Source organism: Camelus bactrianus, chromosome 1, assembly GCF_048773025.1.
Source record: "Camelus bactrianus isolate YW-2024 breed Bactrian camel chromosome 1, ASM4877302v1, whole genome shotgun sequence".
NCBI lineage: Eukaryota > Metazoa > Chordata > Mammalia > Artiodactyla > Camelidae > Camelus > Camelus bactrianus.
This window is the reverse complement of record NC_133539.1, coordinates 56,665,719-56,683,709: the sequence shown is the minus strand read 5'-3', so window position 1 is coordinate 56,683,709 and position 17,991 is coordinate 56,665,719. Positions and strand designations below refer to the sequence as shown.

Genomic DNA, 17,991 nt, shown 5'->3' with positions numbered 1-17,991 from the left:
GCCATTAGTGCTGAACCTACACTAGGCACATTTCTCTCTTCTGTGTGTTCAAGTGCTCTCTTTATCTTGTATCTGTAACTATTTTTTAAAAATGCCCTGAGTTTGGGTTAAAAACCAACCACCAAAATGGATCTCAACACAGATCTAAAGACCAGAGGCTGAGCATCAGGCCTGTCTGAAACAGCAACTCCTGGATGACCCAAGTGCCTAAAATCCCTTCTCAGTACTGAACAGTGGGTTCATTTTCTTTTTACAATAAAAAAAAGCTGAGTAATATTGTATAGGAGTACCAGAAACTGCCCCAGAAACAAAAACTATTTACATTAAAAACCCAGTTGCAGGCTGGGTCTGCACATCTACAGCATGGTGAAGCACACTGTGACCAACCATGGAGACAGCTTCTGGCCCTCACACCACAGGGGCATGTTTGCCAAGTGAGAGTAAAGCCAAGGTAGAAGGAGGGAGTGAGAGGGGAGGAGAGAGGAGTATAGTTCACTTCTGGTTCCAGAGCTGATTGGACAGCCAGTCTAGTCCCTCATAGAGCCCGTCCCCACTGGAGGCACAGGTGGCCTGAATGTGGCACAGAGAATGTAGGCCCAGCTTGTCCGTGATCTCGGCTGCATTCAAGGCCATTGGGGAGGTCCTGTTTGTTAGCAAACACAAGCAGAATGGCAACCCTGAGCTCATCTTCTGCCAGCACCGTCATGAGCTCCTTGCAGGCCTCGTTCACACATTCTCTGTCATTGCTGTCAAGCACAAAGCTGAGACCTGTGTGTTCTGAAAGTAGTGGAGCCACAGAGGCCAGATCTTGTCCTGGCCGCCCACGTGCCACACGGTGAAGCTGATGTTCCTGTATTCCACAGTCTTCATGTTGAAATCTATTGTGGGAATGGTGGTCACAATTTCACCCCGCTTCAGTTTGTACAGGATGGTGATCTTTCCTGCAGCATCTAGGCCTGCCATGAGAATGCACATTTCTTTCTTGCCAAAAAGGCCCCTGAAGAGGTTCATGAAGATATTGCCCATTGCTGTAGGTCGGTGGGAGCAACAATGTCCAGAGAAGCCCTCGGCGGCCACGGCACTGCTGCTGCTCAGAGGCAGGCATTGGTTTCGCTCCCTGAGAGTTTATTTTTTTAAATTAATGTGTTACAGAGTGAGTTGATTTTTTTAAAATATTAAGTAATAAAAATACAGGAGGTAACATAGATAAGGCTAAAACACAGAGACAGCATATGTGTAATAGTCATCAGATTATAAGTCTAAGATATTTTATAGAGATTAATATGGTAGAAGTGAGAAGAATACATTGGAGGAAGGAGAAAATGTAGTTTTCCCATGAATGAATGTATGAATGAATGAATGTAGTTTTCCCCTACACAGTCATGAAGAAGATTTAATAGCTGGTATGGGGCACATTTGGAAATAGAATGCCTTCTGAGAGTTAAAGTATAGCACAGACTGTAGTGGACTGTTGTGCCCTTTGTTTGCCGTATTCTGCGACTTCTGAGGAAACTGCACTATTCCTCCCAAATGAGTATAAAATAAAAGCACTGCGTTCAAAGGGACCTCATTCCCTAGCCACAGCTGATTGTTCCACGACAGGAAATTGACTTGATTGGCTATAATTGGCTAATTATACTCCTTCCTTAGGAATTTGGAATTAGGACCAAGAGATTACAACTCAGTTTGACTGTCCTTCAGAAATGGATTAACCATTAGTATGCTGACATATTATATTTCCGAGCTTGTAAAATGGGCAGCTCTCATCTCAGAGCCTGATGATATGTGTTACCCAAACTCATGGAAACTAATGAGCAAAAAACCAGAACTCTGACTTTTACATTTACATTGAGAAATATAATGATCCAATAAACTAGATATTTCGGTGTACAGATCAGCATATTCTGTCACTGTAGGTTAATCTACATAAGCAGCCAAATTATCAGAAAGATCCTTGAAATCAGAACAAGGGATGCTAGCTGAGTGAGCATAGTGGCTTGTGAAAATCTAGACCAAAATAACACAAGGCATCATCTCCTCCAAGGGGATATGCAACCTTGGGTCACATCCTGTGTTCTTTGTGGTTGGATGCCTTTTCCACCCGGTGCTGAAAAACACTCTTTGTCATTCCATTGCCAGCTAACATCATTTTTAATCGGCATTTTCTTTTTTAAATATCCCAAATATGGTAAGCTATATAATGGTCCCCTGAAAAACATCCACATCCTAATCCCTGAAATCTGTAAATGTTACCTTATATGGCAAAAGGGGTCTTTGCAGATGTGATTACATTAAATATCTTTAGGTGAAGAGTGTCTCGGATTTTCTGGCTGGGCCTAAATGCAATCAGGGTGTCTCTATAAAAGTAGGGAGATTTGATGCACAGACAAAAAATGGGAAGGCAACACGACCCCAGAGGCAGAGATTGAAGTGACTGATGTGGCCACAAGTCAAGGAACTGACAGCCACTAGAAGCTGGAAGATGTAGGACACAGATTCTCTCCTAGAGTGTCTGGAAGGAGTACAGCCCAGGAGTGAGCCTGGCCCTACTGACACCTTGATTTTAGTCCAGTGTTACTGATTTTGGACTTTTGACCTCCTGAACTGTAGGAAAATTAATTTCTGATTTTTAAACCAAGTTTGTGGTAACTTTTTGCAGCAGCCACAAGAATCTAACAAACCAGTGCTTACAGCTTCAGCTTGAGAGTCACCCTTGCTCCTACAAATGACTTTACATGACTAAATTCTGATTCATTATGTGTGTGAAGTAACAGAACTGACTTTAGCAACCTCAAGCAGAAAAGAGAATTTGTAATTAGGGTCCAGAGGAGTCTCATGGAGCCTGAAGGCAGAAGTGCAGCTGGACCTCAAGAACAGATGGAACCAGGCTACCTGAAACCCGCTTTTACAGTCTCTCATCTCTGCTCCTTTCTGAGCATCTCTCTCCTTCGTGGCCTCTCTTGCGGCAGTCAGGCTTTCTCTGTTACTCAGCCCACATCACAGTAATGGCTTCTTCCTCCAAAAGCTCTCAGCCGTAAATGTTGTTTCCTCAGCTGTTAAATGAAAAAGTTGGATAATATGCTTTGGAAGCTCCCTCTGGCTCTGAAATCTGATGGAATTCTATTAAGAGTCCCGCGTGGTGGGTGGAAGGGATCTTAGGAGTGGGAAGCTAACGGCAGTGGGTGTGAGGGAGCAGAAGTGCCACAGGGAAGGTAGCTGCAGGGTGAGGCTCAGAGGGCAGAGCTGGGATCTCTTAAGGCCCAGTGAAGTCATGGGCTTGGCCAGCTGGAGAAGAGAGTTTGACAAGTGGCACGGAGTGGGGGTTCACTGTGACACTGTAAGCAGGCACTATCCGCTTCATTCCTGACGGCTGACAGATTCTCTAGCTAGGTTGTTGCTGACCTCTAATCAGCATCAATTACTTATGGATTCCTTCCCCTCTTTTGGCAGGAAGACACTTTCTTTTTTTAACAGAAATGGGTCATACTGCCACATCCTATACATGTATTAACTCAGCACACTTCCTTCTGGCTCTGGAGGAATGTTCCGACTGGCCTTGGAATCACAGTGTGACAACTAGACACGTGTATGCCCATATCCTTCACCTGGATAATCCCACCTGTCACATGATACCTCCTCTGGGACCCTTTCCCGAAGTGTCATGTGGAGCACCCTTATGTGTATGTACCCACAGCACCCCTTACTTGTCATTAAGCTTATCACCCTGGCTTAGTCATTGATTTTCTTGTCTCCCTCCACCAACCTATGGTTCCAAACTGTGTCTCTTTCACCTACAGCTCCTGTGCCTAGCACAGAGCATTGAACATGGTAGAGACCCCACAAATGTTGAATGTTGAGAGGGTCAAGTGTCCATTTACCTGCCTTCATGATGCTGCTCTTCTGACAGAAACCGCTGGCCCCTTGCATGTTTCCTGCTTCCAAATTGTGATCCCTTTCATGTTATAATGAAGCATAATTTCATCATGAGCATAGTGAAAATGAGATGCTTACTACCCTAAACAGAGAAGAGTCGATGATTTCTTAGACTAGTTTGATTTTTTTTTTTTTTGTCTACCAAAATCTAAATGAGATTTTTTTTTTTAAACATGGCAAATGTCCTGGGAAATATAGGAAGGGAGGATAGAGAGGAAAACCAGCCCTTCCTGCTGCCAGCCTAGACCCTGAAGGGAAGCCCTCCAGGCATCCTCCCAGCATTGTAATGGCATGGCGTACACTCACCCACTCCGAGTTCCCCCTGTGGCTTTATTTCTCACGTTCCTATAGTTTGGAAAGCAGAGTGAATTCATTTTGAGACTTCAGCTTATGTGCAGCATTCTAATGATTAAATCCATCTAGAGAAACAGCACTCACTGCCTGACTGAGGTTACTGTTGTGTGGTTAGCTCAGCATATATTTTCCAAGTGTAAAAGGAAAGGGTTGATGTGTGGAACCTCAGAAGAAATATCTTACTTGGCACCTGCTCCAACTACTTCCTCAGAATCACCCCACCCCAGGCCATCTATCTTCTCTCAAGGGTTTCATTTCCTATCCAGGGCCCCAGAAGTTTAGAGGAGCTGTGAATCACCTCAGGGAGGGGCTCCCACTCAGGAAGGAGACACTTTTCTCACATGGAATTTGGCAAGGGAAAGAGACTCAGCTTTACAGAACTGAGAGTATGACTCTCTCCCACTTTTTTTTTTTTTTTAATTAAGCAGCATAGACATAATTACTTCTGTCAAGGCCACATTGCTACTTCTAAAACCAAACTGAGTGTCTGGGTTGCAGGAAGAGGATGGAGGGTAGATGAGGTCATGAGGCCATGAGGAAGAACCCCTCACTACACTTCACAGAGGCAAGCCTTTGCTGATGTGCACACATTACATGCTGCCCTTCCAATGTTTCTTGTTACTCTAAACCAGTGGTTCTCAACTGGGAATAATTTTGCTCTCTAGGCAACGTCTGACAAAGTCTGGGGACATTTTTAAAGGTTGTCACAACTTGGGAGGTGCTACTGGCATCAAGTGAGTAGAGTTTAGAGAAGCTGCTAAATCCCCTACAATGCACCAGGGCAGCCCCTGCAACAAAGAATTAACCAGCAGCAAAGAATTAACCAGCCACAAAAGTTGACAATGCCCCTCTCTAGAAACTTTGACTTCATGACCTCATTCCGGTCCATGGCATCAACCACCTTCCCTAACTACAGCCCTGAACAACCTCCTGAGCTTCCTACCTTACACAGCCACAAAGATTACCTTAGCAGGTATCTTTACCTGGAGGTCCCAAAGTCTCCTCAAACTCCACATGCCAAAACTCGTCTTTATTCTCATTCAACAAACATGAATACACTTGCTACATGATAGGCACTATACTCATGATGAAAACATGGGGCAAAGAAGATAGACTCTCTGCCACCTTAAAAATTCTGGTTTGTTGGAAATGTCTAAGCAGCCAAATAGGCAATTGTAATGATTGAGTGAGAAGTGATCATAAATCCAACAGAAGACTGGGTTTTAGAATTGGTGAGAGCTGACATCCAAATATAGATTGTATGCAAATTTCACTCTACTGTTGTAGGCTCAACTGTCAGCAAAAGGATAAGAGACACCAACTAGAGATGCTTAATAAGCACAAGTTCTTGAATCTCCTCCAGTCTTTCCTGACACACGTTTTCTGTTGGTGACAATGGCCAATCTAGGATGGCAGTTGGGAGGTGGGCCCCTGTCAGGATATAGGAACTCAGGCCTTTGGGCATGTTACCCTGAAACTGTAGTTTAATTACCTGCATCAGTTGTAATTTCTGTTTTGTTTTGTTTATTCTTTCCCCTTAACATCAAGATTCAATGTATAATTTCTCACTCTGCCACAAATGCCATGTTTTTGCCCATCCAGAGGCTATATAATAATAAATAGACTCTACTCATGGGCTGTGGCACTGTTTTTACATCAGTCACATTTAGCCTGAGGACATGGAGTATTGTTTAACTACCACAACATAGGCCTAGAAGGATTACGTGTGGCAGACTATTAAATGGTACTTTAAAAGGGAGAATCTAACTCAGGCTTGGAGGTTAAAGAAGGATTCCTGAAGAAGTATCTTTAAGATACGACCTGAAATACCAGGGAAAGTTATACAGATGAAAGTTATGGTGGTGCATGGGTTCCTAGAGACTTTCCCTTGTTTTCTTGGTATGACCTTAGCCAGGTGTGTGAATTCCCCCAGTTTCTCTGGATGCTGTGACTGAGATACCTACCCTTACTTTCATCCCTGGCCCTCAGTAGTCCCAGCTTTCTTCTGTTTGGGGCAGTCATCATTTTCCAATCTGTCAGTTTTCAATTATCTGGAGGTTCTGAGAGCCTAGAAGATGTGGACATTGTAACAGAACTTCAGTTTCCAATAAAATGAGAAAGTTGATTTAGACCCACACGGTGGGTGGTGGTGGTAGTAGTGGTAATTTCGCCCCTCAGGAGATATTTGACAATATCTGGAGACATTTTTAGTTGTCACAACTGGTGGGGGCAGAGGGGTGAGAGAGTATGCCAACGGCATCTATCAGGCAAACCAAACATCCTACAATGCAAAGCATAGTCTCCTAAAGCAACTAATTATCTCAGCCCAGCATTGCAGCAGTGCCAAGGTTGAGAAACACTGAATTAGACCATTCCCACTCAGAGTGTGTTCTGTAGACTAGCAGCCTTGATGTGACCTAGAAGCTCTTTAAAAATGCGGAATCTCAAGTACGAGGCTGAGAATCTGCGTTTTAATAGGATTCCCAGGTGATTCCTGCACATATTAAAGTTTAAGAAACACTGCAAAAATTCTTTCCAGCCTAAATTAGTCCATGTTCTCCAGAAAAACAGAACCAAATAGGATGTGTACATATATATAGAAAGAGATTTATTGTAAGGAATTGGTTCACATGATTATGGGAGCTGACAAGTCCCAAGATCTGCAGGGCAAGTCCAAAAGCTGGAGACCTGGACAGCCAATGGTGCAGCTCCAGTCTGAAGACCAGCAGCTCAAAACCCAGGAAGAAGATGTGTTAGTTCATGTCTGAATGCAGGAGAAAGCTGATGCCCCTGTTTGAAGGCTGTCAGGCAGCAGGAATTCTCTTATGCAAGGGAAGGTCAGCCTCTTTGGTCTATTCAAGCCTTCAACTAATTGGATGAGGCCCACCTACATTAGGGAGGGCAGTCTTCTTTAATCAGTCTACAGACTCAATTCCTAATCTCACCCAAAAACATCCTCACAGAAACACCCAGAATAATGCTTGACCAAATATTTGGGTACCCATGGCCCAGTCAAGTTGATAGATAAAATTTACCATCATACCACTCTAAAAATTCCCTTTGTTTTCAAAATACTATATAGTCAGTCTTCACTAAGTCCTCTCACTCTATCCCTCCATGGAAGAAACTATTCAAAATCTTGTTTAAACAATGCTCTTCTGTTTCAAACTACTGCATTTTGCATGACTATATTTAGCTGTGCTGCTCATAGGTAAGCATTACATTTTAAGCAACTCACAGCTTGTTAGTTTCCAGGAACAAGGATTTCTAAACAAAGTAGTGTGTGGAAAAGCACTTTCGCACTAGAGGCAGGGGTGTGGTTAGCTGCCAGAAACTTGGCTAAAACTTGTTTGGGAAACTGGGGTCTTTAATAGAGACACACCCAGATCACACCAAAGGGAGAAGAGAAATGAGTTACAGAGCAAAGGAAGGCTGGGAGGCGGCACTGGTGACAGACAAGTTAGATTGAAAGACTGCAGAGAGCTGTTGGTGGAGGTATGAATTTTCAGTGGTCAGTACGGCCCATCAGTCAAGGCTCCAAGTTGGTTGCAAGCAACCAAACTTCATCTTTCCGTCTAAACAGGATAAGGATAATGGAGTGAGCAGGGGGGAAGGGGAGCAATATGTTTATCTTCTCCTAGAAAATATAAGGAAGAGAGAAGAATTGGGATTTCTTTATATTATCTAATTTTACCTCTGAAGTAGGAATTACTATATCCGGTTTGTAGAAGATAAAAATTGAGGCTTTGAGATTAAGCTACTTTTCCAGGGACATGGAGCTAAAAGTGGGCTAACGAAAACTTACAACATAGTTTTCTCTAATTGCTGTTCATTACACTGAAGGCAACTGTTATGGGTTGAATTCTGTCCATCTCCCTCACCCCATATGTTGAAGTCCTAACTTCCAGTACCTCAAAATGTAACCTTATTTGGAGATAGGGTCTTTACAGAGGTAACCAAGTTAAAATGAGGTCATTAGGGTGGGCTCTAATCCAGTATGACTGGTGTCCTTGTAAGAAGGGGAAATTTGGAAACAGATGCAAATAGAGGGAAGATTGTGTGAAGAGACAGGGAGAAGATGGCCATTTAAAGCCGAGGATAGAGGCATGGAACAGATTCTTCCCTTACGGCCCTCAGAAGGAACCAACGCCGCCAACATCTTGACTTCAGACTTCCAGCTTCCAGATCTGTGTGACAAAAAAATGTCTGTTGTTGAAACCACCCAGTTCTTGGTGGTTAACAACAGCAACCCTAGCAAACTAATATGATGACTCTATAGTAAGGATTTAATCAAGAACACAAAAACCACTCAGTTATATTTTACTGAAAGAATTTTTTAAAAACTGATTAAGCAGGTACTGGAGACTGAAAGGCAGGGGAGGAGCACTGAGGTAACAGAGAATTCAGAAAGCAGCCACCATCCCTAGGACAAGGGAAAAGAGAAGAGGTCAGGGTTGTCAGAATCTAGACTCTTGGAGGAGTGGCCCTGCTGAGCTGGGGCCCAGATGTGCAGGCTGCCTGTCAGTGCTGGTGCCTCTGGAGCTCAGAGAAGGGACCCACTAAGTCAGAACTCATCTCTGAAGAAGTGGAGCCAGTGTCTGGGGCTTGTATCTCCAAAGGGACGCTGAGGTTGATTCAAAAGTGTGGGAAAAAATGGAAACAAAAACCCATTGTCACAACAGGGTGAAGAACCTTTCCTGGGGTGACACTGATGGGAAGAGAAAGCGAATTTCCAAGAATCTCCTCCAGCCTTCTAGTCTCCCCTATTGTCAATAGTATCGCCTGTTGTCAGAGTGTCACAGGGAGCCAGCTAGTCAAGGAGAAATGTGGCTTGATGACATCTGCCTTATTATAAAGGTCTAGATGGTTTTCCTTCAAGAGAACCCTGCTCATCATCTCTCCTTTGGTCCCATTACTAGTCAGTCACCTTAGAACTTGGCGAAACTTATCTGCACCATCTGGTATACCAGCACTTTCTAAATTCCCTCAGGAATTCCCTTGCCCCAGGCCTTGCTCTCCTGTCATATGTTTTTATAATCTCACTCTCTCCAAGAGCTACTTCCTCTTTACCAAAAATATATCCAAGTCTTTTTCCATCTGAAAAAAAGGGTTCCCCAAGTCCAACTCCCTTTTCGTACTCTCATCCACATATATCTTCACTTCTTCACTTTTCAGTCACACCTCCACTCATGCACTCTGTCATCTGTCACTATCACTCACTTAAATGCCTTCTGTTAAGCTCAGCAATGACCAAATAATCAAATTTATTGTATACTTCTCTTACCTGACCTCTTGGTAGATCTTATAATGGTTTTGTCTTGGTTTAAAATTAATACACAGTCCTTCTAGACATTTTAGGAAATACAGAAAAGAATGAAATATAGTATAAAATAAAGTTATGAGGGGGTTCTGAGAAGCCATGGGGCATATATTAAAGAACTGGGGTCCTTGGAGGGAATACTAAAAAAGGAGAATAGGAATTTAAAACAGTTCAGAAGACACAAAGTATTCACACTGAAATCTCAACTATTGACAGTCTTTGGAGAATAGTTCCGGATAATCCAGCATTCTGAATACCTAATGCTCATCCCTTTAACCAACAAGACATTTGAATCTTATTACATAAGGCTAAAAAATCTATTTTAAAAATAACATACCCCCCCTTCTTCGGTGGAAAATAGCATACACAGATTAATCTTTTATCAATGGTTTAAGGTCATCATGTGGTAAGTAGAAGTAATAATAGAACTATATTTGTTACCTGCCTGTTATGTGCCAGGCCTGTGCTAGATGTTTTGCACCTGTAACCTGAATGTAATCTCATCTAATTTGCACACCTCATCTGCATGTTATAAATGAGCAAACTGAGGCTCAGAGAAGTGAAGGAGATTATAAACTTCAGCCCATCTTCTAAGTGGCAGAGCCTAGATTTGGACTTGAAGCCTGATGTTCTTTCTATTACCCCAAAGCTGCTGCCTCTTTGAGGGGGTACGGGGAGCACTAGGTTCAATTGTGTGTCTTCTGAGAGACCTTGTAAAACCCCTTGGACTGCTCTGTGACTAAATTATGAAGCCTCAAGCAGACTTTTTTCAGTAGAATGCTGACAACAAAGAATTTGGATCTTGGCCTTCTTGTGTTTCAAAATAATCCTCATTATACTTTGCTAGGGCTGCCATAACAGGGTACCATAGCCTGGATGGCTTAAGCCACAGGATGTTATTTTCTCGCAGTTCTGGAAGCTGGAAATCCAAGATCAAGGTGTTGGCAAGTTTGGTTTCTTTTGAAGCCTCTCTCCCTTGCTTTCAGGTGGCTGCCTTCTCTCCATGTCCTTACGTGGCCTTTTCTGTGTGTGTGCACATCACTGGCTCTTCCTGTGTGTCCTAACCTCTTCTTATAAGGACATCAGTCAGATTGGATTAGGGCCTACCCTAATAAGCCTCATTTTAACCTAATCATCTCTCTAAAGGCCCTTTCTCCAAAGACAGTTACATCTAAGATACTAGAGGTTGGGGCTTCAACATATGAGTTTGGGGGGAGACATAATTCAGACCATAATAGTCTTTGCCAAAGAAGAAAAGAGTTTTGAGATCTAAAAGCTTCAGTTTTAGTTATCAAAAGCTAATGCCCAAAAAGACTCAGGGCATAAAAATCATGTCATACTATTAGTATTATGTCATATTATTAAATTATGAATCCCATATTTCATACTTGGATTAGATTCCTCTGAATTTCCACTGAGCTCTAAGACACTGATCAATTACAGTTCTGGTTACAGAAACAAAAGAGAAATTTAAGACATGTTATCTTTACACTGATGTCCCTAGACAGCACTGATGTTTTAAATGTTTATACCTGATTTTTGTTGTACTTCTGACTCCTCTGTTGCTATCATGCTATCAGCAATTTTTATTACTGTTTGCGGTATACAACCAGATCCTCCTGTCACTTACCAACCCGTCTAGCCTAGATACTTGATAACTTGAGTGTGTTTGAATATGTAACAAAACAAATAAGCTTTATTGGAGGGTTTCAGGGGCTTGCCTATGAATGAACTCTTTGGTATATGGCTTCTATGAAACCTGTCTTGGTGACTCAGAGACTGTTTGTTACTTCCTATCCCCAGCTGTGTTTAGATTGGTGAAGCCCAACCCAAGTTGCAAGTAGATGACATGTCATTATATAGCAGAATCTTGGTGAGGGTAAATCTTTTACCTTTTCACAGAGGAAAACCTTGACATTGGCCAGGGGAATGCTGGGGTCTATTTAAATCTCCCAGTTCATGAATACTGCATTGGCATTTAGGGTGGATAATATGACCCGCCATCTTCTCCTGCCCGCCCCCACACTTCCTACTATTCCTTGACCAATCTGCATTTGATCTAGACCTGAAGTTGTCATTGTCTTAGGGTAGATTTGGTACAACAAAATGCAAATAATAAAGAAGTCAGTTCTTAGTTCTAGGATTTCAAAATAGGCTTTGCAAGAAAAAATGTTTTGAGATCCAAAAGCTTGGCTTTTAGCTATCAAAAGCTAATACCCCCCAAAATTCAGGGCATAAAATCATACCAAATTATATATTATTAAATTGTGAGTCCCATGTTCTAAAAGAAAAATAAAGAAGCCTCTCTTTGTTAGTTCTGGTTATTTTGTAATTAAAGAAAACAAAATAAGTTATTTCTGTGTAGGTACTCTAATAGGAATAAAACACATTTTAAAAGAAAATGCACCATAAACAGTAGATTGAGAAGACTTCCAGGAGGACCTATGATCCAGTCCCCCATTCCAGGGTTGCACAAGAGGCAAGAGAGAGGAAGTCAACCAGTAACTTTAGAAAAGCCCTGTGTCCTACCACAAGCTAAGTCAGGGATAAATGTGAACAGAATGCTCAGAATCTGTTGGGGAAATCTGAACCCAGGGAGTGATAAGATTCTACTTTTGTGGGCAGGGGAGCAGTTGCAGGGTCTGGCCCTAGAGAAGGTGTGGGCTTAGAGGCCAAAAGCTGACTCAGAGAGTCCCCATGCACCAAGGCAGCAGGTCTGGACCCCAAGAGCAGGTGGGCCAGGAGGACCAGAGGGTGAGGGGTCTCTTTGCAGATGCCAGGAGTGTGTCAGTGGTGATGACCCAGGGTTATAGCCCATCCTCACCAACACGCTTCCCCAGGGGAAAAGAGGAAAAATACTGAACCCAGGGGGCAAACTCAGACTCTGCTACCAGGTAGAAGGAAGGCTGCAGATAGGACTTAAGTTCAGCATCAAAAAGGGACAAATGTTAAACCCCCACCCGCTAGTCCACACCTGAGTTTGTGGTCTGAAAAGTATGTTCCCACTACACATGTGATTTATCCTTACAAAAGCTGTTAAGTACAATTGCAAGTTATGCTTCCAGTGAATACTTCTATTCCATGTCGACCCCATTGAGATGCAGATACTAGCAGTCTGTGAGGCACACTCTCTCCAGCTGAGTCACTCATCCCAATTGAAGGTCAGAGGAAGAGGCTCATACACACCTCACGGCACCTGTTACCACAGACCGGCCGGGGGCTTTATCAGAGCCCATTTGTTCACAAGGACCACAACCACTTTAGTTATCTTGAGCAAAAAATTAAATAACATAAAATAAGAATTTATTGGAAGGATACCAGGATACCTCATGGACCTCAGAAACAGAAAGAGGTAGACCTTGCACCAGAACCAGGCCTCTAGAACCAGAAGCAAGGGACCAGGACTGCAGCCTGTGCTTCCCATTTCCCAGGGATCTCAGGCTCTCTCCTCTCTGTGTGTTTCTGCAGTTCTGCTGCTCTTGTCTCTCCCTGAAGTACAGCTTTCTCTTCTGTGTGTGCTTGGCCCCTCCACCCAAGATTTACGTGCAGTTTCTCTTCTCAAAGCCTGGAAGAGACGGCTAAAGGCCCTGGAGCCTGTTCTAACTCAAGGAGTTCTGTTTTGCTTTAATCTTTTAATTTTTTTTAATTAAAAAAAATTTTTTTGAAGTGCAGTCAGTTACAATGTGTCAATTTCTGGTATACAGCACAATTTGATTTAATCTTTTTAAAAGGGCTTTTTATTTTCCATTAAAATCTTTTCCAACTTTTAAACTTTTAAACTAAAGAAAAACTGAAATAGTACAGTGAACATTTGTTTACCCTTTAGTTAGATTTATTAATTGTTATAACTGTGATGTTTGCGTTCTTTTTCTGTATAATGTATATATACATAATATACTTTTTCCTGAACCATTTGAAAATAAATTGTATATATCATAAGATGTGATCCCTAATTTCTTCTTCATGTAGCTCCAGAAAACAGGAACAATCCAGGAGAGAAAACTGGGTTGATCCAAACACCAAACTGGCTCTCCCTGGGTCAGGTGTCCCATTAGCTGTGGTGAGGAATCACAGGGCACAAAGCCAGCTCTGGGGGTTCATCTCTTTGTGGGGGGCAATTCTCAGAGAAGAGCATGATGGATGGGTACTCAAAATGATTCTACTGCATCCTGACTACTTCTTAACCTTTCCAGTTTAAAGTGACATATATATTACATATAAAACTTATACTATGTCATGGACCCTTGAGATTATCTGTGAATAGCTAAAACCACAAAAGTGAAGTCCACAAATGCCGAAGTTCTACTACATTTTACAAATGGCCCAAATCTACTCCTGTTAAGTGTCTATAAAACATTCTGCTCTTGACCACTTCCAGTGACGGAATTCTGATAATGGAAGGTTCTGGAATAAAGTAATCATATGCAGGATTCACTACCTATGAAAAAATAAAATAGTTAAATAAATGGCTAGTAATTGAGCACTCACTTTGTGCTGGGCACTATGCTAAATGTTTTACATATATTATCCAATTCCATCCTCACAAAAACCCTGTGTGGTATTACAATTACACACATTTTTAACAGAAGAAACTAAAGAGCAAAGAGCTTAGGTAACTGGCCCAAGCAACTGGTAAGTTGCAGGTCTCCTTACGCTGGAATCTGTAATCTTGACACTACCCTGTATTCAAAAACTTAACTGTGCCCTGAATACTTAAGGATGCAATTAATTTTCCCCTACCCCTACAGAGACAGAAAACTTGAGCCTATTTTTAATAACAAAGGATGGAAATGACCCCAGTACTAAAACTGAATACTCTCGGATAACCCTTATCATTTTTACTGCAGGAAGCTCACTGGGAAACAATCATCACAGAGTAAATATTCTTGTGCCATTTAGCACTATCTCTGAACAGCCCCAAATACTCCAAGTTCAACTGGTAGGTCACATGCTAGATAAAGAGAGGTTAGCCTTTCCTTGAGAAGGGGATGGTGTTGGAATGAAACCATCCTTTCTAATCACAGTCCTGCCTCAGCCCACAGCATGTCAATGGGAGTCTCTGAAGTGCTTGGCCAGATGTCAGACACTGTGTTCCCCACACTAGCTGCGTGCTTTGAGGGGCCTTTCACAAGAACATCCTGGGCTAGGCATGTCCATGGAGTATACTTCTAATCACCCTCATCCTTGCAGAGTCCCAAAATGCTGACTCAAGAAATATTTAATCCACAGACAAGTGGATACATACACTGTATTCCTGCCTCTAAGCCTGACTTGGATGCAGAGGTTGAAGGATATCTCCCACTGAGCCTCCCAGAATGCTTCAGCTCATTCTTGGTCTGGTTCAGGGCTTCTGGGGCTCAAATCCTCAGGGGCTAGTCTCAGCTTCACAGCCCCTTCTGGCAGCCTTATCAAGAGCTTCAGGCCATTCTGGGTTGGTTCTGCCCAGGACATCAGAGCTATGCCATAGGAGATCACCGTCTCTTTCCTGACACCCATCTCATAGGAGAGGAAATAGTCCCAACATACTGAGTTTTTCCCAATAAATCCTTATGACTCAACCACACAGATAAATTTTAAAGCTTATCTTAAGCTTACTTATGTTTTCTGTTTTTGAAGGAGTGGAATGTGTTCTGAAACTTCCTTTTTGCAGTGTAAGGTACTACTTCCTGTTATTGACCTAAATTGTATTCTTTCAAGTTTTCTTGGGTGTTCTCCAGTACAACTCTTCTCATTTTAGTTGCCAAATCCCTTTGTAAAGGGAATGTTTACCCCTGTGTCTGCTAGACTCTTTCAGGCTGCTTGGAAAAGACATACCCCTATTAGTGAAGGAATTCATTGCAAGGATACATGAGAATGTGAGCCAGGAGACATCCTCTCCATCGTGACCGTAGACTTCCAAGACTGAGGAGCACACCAGGCTTTTCAAAGACCTAGAACAACAACTCAACATTGCTCTCACTCAGTATGAGCTCTAGTCACCCACTTTCTCTTTCTCTATCTAGCATTTATTCTTCCGAAGACCGTGGATGGGATCAGTTTGTCACACCCCAGGATGGTGCTCCCCTATTCATCAGACTCTGTGGCTTTGTACCTCTTAGCTTTTGACTCAAGGAGAAATCTGGTGTTTCATCGTTTATGGCCAGGATAGCAGGATAAACACATGACATATAAATTCAATTTGAAAGAAAAGTAGGGGCATGAGAGACATTTGAGGCTGCATGGTGTATCTCCCAGTTTATATTTAACAAGTTCTGTTTTATATCCTCAAGTTTTCCTTAATGCAGGAAATGATATAGCCACTGGCAAATTGTGCAGATTAAAGGGTCTGAGACTGCTATCCTTAGAAAGTCCCAATCGCAAGGCTGGCTTCTGGCTGGCATCAGGAAACTTGGATTTCAGGAGGGCCCCACAATTCCCAGAAATGAGAGTGGTTCATTGTGCAAACAGTATGGTTATGCTAAGCACTTGCTTTCCTCTAAGAGTCTGGAATTCTGGTACATACTAGGCACAGTGTGCCTATATGACCAGCTCCCAATAAAAACCCTGGTCGCTGAGTCTTAATGAGCTTCCCTGGGAGACAACTTTTCACACATGTTGTCCCAGTTTGTGGCTGGAAGAACTCGGTACATGACTCCAATGGCAACAGACTCTCGGAAGCCCGTACCTGGTTTCCTCTGGTCTTTACCCCGTGTGCCTTTTCCCTTTGCTGATTTTGCTTTGTATCCTTCCATGATACTACATCATAGCTGTGAACACAACTATGTGCCCAGTCCTGTTAGTCCTCCCAGTGAATCATGGAACTGGGAGTGGTCTTGGGGATCCCCAACATATGGTCAATCTGGTCCATCGATTTCCAGTCGTATTAAAGTAGCATCATTTCCTCACATTTAAAACAAAAACTGTAAGTCTCTTCCTTACAGAGATATTACATCCTCCTCCCCCAAACATCCATTACAGCTATTTAAGACAATAACTTGAAAGAGCCATCTTTCTTTGAAAGAAGCCATAAGTGGCTAAAACTTTAATGAAGGCAAAGAGGAAACATCACGGGGGCAGACCCAGCTGGAGGGGGCTTCCAGGCAGCAGCTCTGGGAGGCTCACTCTGAGTGATGTTCAGCATGTTAATAATAACATTTCTCTTCACTGTGAAAAGCCAGTAAAAATGAGCATTTTCTGCCACATTCACATATTCTAAATGAGCCAAATTCTTCTACTACATGACCTTCATGTGCAGGTCAGTTACTTTAACCAGCTGCATTTATTCACTTTCATTTTTAGGTTTTGCTGGTACACTGAAAATAATACCTAAGGGTCTGAAAAAAGCCCTGTCATTGCTCAAAAGTGCCTGATTTATTCCTGGGGAGTAGCTGGGGCCCTGGAAGAATCTCAGTCCATGAAGTTTTATGATAAATATCAGTGATTACGCTGATAATAGAGTGTTCTACCAAAATTAGGCAGGGGAAGGCATTGCTTTTCAGTGGGGAAAAAAAAAATCATAAACTGCTTTCTTCAAAGCCCATGGCTAGTGCGTTAGCATCCTGCTTCTTCTCCCAAGGGTGGGAGTTAGGAGAGAAGAAGAGAGAAGGAAGAAGGTGGGAGGGGTATTGAGAGAGGGAGACTAAAGAGGGAAAAGAGAAGGAAATGAAGCCACCAGAGAATGAGGAAGGGCTCTCTTCAGCCTTGGGCTCTGGCCGTGAGAAAACCCTACTCTCAGGGATCCTCTCAGGAGAGCCCCAACCTACCCATAACCAATTAACTTCATGGCACCCCTGAGGCCACCCTCTCATCCAGCCTAGGCCAGTCCCACTCGGACTAGAAACTATAGGAGAGTGGGCCTATCACTTTGATCAAAGATGCAGCTTTTCCAATCTCCACATAAATTCCAAAGGCAGTTGTTTACTCCTACATCTGGATTACAGGAGGGAATATCCAGTGTCCCATGGCCCTGGGACAAGTCTGTTGTTTCTCGGCCCACAACCCTACATGTCCTCATGGTGTCCCAAGCTGGGAAGGAGCCCAGGAGTCCGGCAGACTGCCATGCAGTGGGTATTTGTTGTTTGAGTCTGCTCAGTGTCCCTTCTTGGGAAAAACCTCCTCCCCATACCATGTGTTTTGGGAAGCTATCAGTCAGAGTGTGCTGCCTGCTATAGGGATGGTATCATGACCCAAACACAGCCAAGCACGGGTCCACCCCCTTGGCAATATGCTTTGTCCATGCACATGGTGGGGGGAGGGGGGATGAGACAAACAGGACCAATCAGAATCCCTCCCTGGGTTGGATATATGGACCTTGGGAAAATAAACACTCTTTTCTTGCCATGGTACCAAAGCTGGGAGGATGCAACTTGGGGACTTGCACTAGCCATCTTCTCAGCTATACGGAG

General features: G+C 42.9%; 1 pseudogene; it reads right to left on the bottom strand.

Annotated features, from left to right (window-relative positions):
• Positions 1-492: 492 nt before the first annotated feature.
• LOC105081601 (ADP-ribosylation factor 1 pseudogene) lies at positions 493-1,026 on the bottom strand (annotated as a pseudogene).
• Positions 1,027-17,991: the final 16,965 nt, after the last annotated feature.